Genomic DNA, 646 nt, shown 5'->3' on the forward strand with positions numbered 1-646 from the left:
AGTGAGGCGGCGCAGGCCGCGCGGGAGGGCCTCTGCCTGCTGCAGCGCGGGGCGGGCGGGGGCGGGGGGCGCTTACCGTGAGCGGAGCGGATCGGCCTGACTGGGGCCCTGAGGAGGAGGAGAAAGAGGAGGAGGAAAAGGAGGAGCACGAAAAACTACACGGCGGCGACGGCGAGGGCTCCCATTGCGGAGCAGCAGCCGAGCCGTGGGAAGGGGGGTGTTCTCGTGGAGCCGGCGCGCTGCCTCATGGGTAGGCTCCGGGTCAGCCTCCGCGCGTCCGAGCTCCCTTTCTTCTCGCCGACGCGGGAGGCGGGCGCAGGCATGTGCGTCGCGGCGCAGGCCTTCGAAGGCCAAGGCGCCCCACCACGCGCTGGCCAGGCCGCGGGTGACGGCCAGGGCTGGGGCCTGGCGCGGTTGTCAGAGCCAGCCTGCTTGCCGGCCCCGTCGGGCCAGCCAACTGGAAATCGGGGGCTGCACCGGGTCTGAAGGCATGGGAACGTGAGTTCCAGGTCCTCCCTGTGTGTAACAGATTGTTCTGCGCAGGCTTGGAAAGTAGGAACGTCCAGGAAGAGAGGCGCCATTACAAAGAAAGCCTGTTCCTGAGGCGCGAAGACGTAAACCAGATGACAAGTCAAGCCAGGTCCTT

General features: G+C 68.0%; 1 protein-coding gene across 13 annotated transcripts in view; it reads right to left on the reverse strand.

Annotated features, from left to right (window-relative positions):
* The window catches only part of ZNF280D (zinc finger protein 280D), a 124,618-nt gene extending 124,396 nt beyond the window's left edge, over positions 1-222 (reverse strand). For all 13 annotated transcript variants that reach the window (XR_003912982.1, XR_003912984.1, XR_003912983.1 and 10 more), the window contains exon 1: positions 77-222. The gene's annotated coding sequence lies outside the window, so the exon portion shown is untranslated. The remainder of the gene's footprint in view (positions 1-76) is intronic.
* Between the last annotated feature and the right edge of the window lie 424 nt (positions 223-646).

The sequence above is a fragment of the Suricata suricatta genome, chromosome 9 (genome assembly GCF_006229205.1).
Source record: "Suricata suricatta isolate VVHF042 chromosome 9, meerkat_22Aug2017_6uvM2_HiC, whole genome shotgun sequence".
NCBI classification, from domain to species: Eukaryota; Metazoa; Chordata; class Mammalia; order Carnivora; family Herpestidae; genus Suricata; species Suricata suricatta.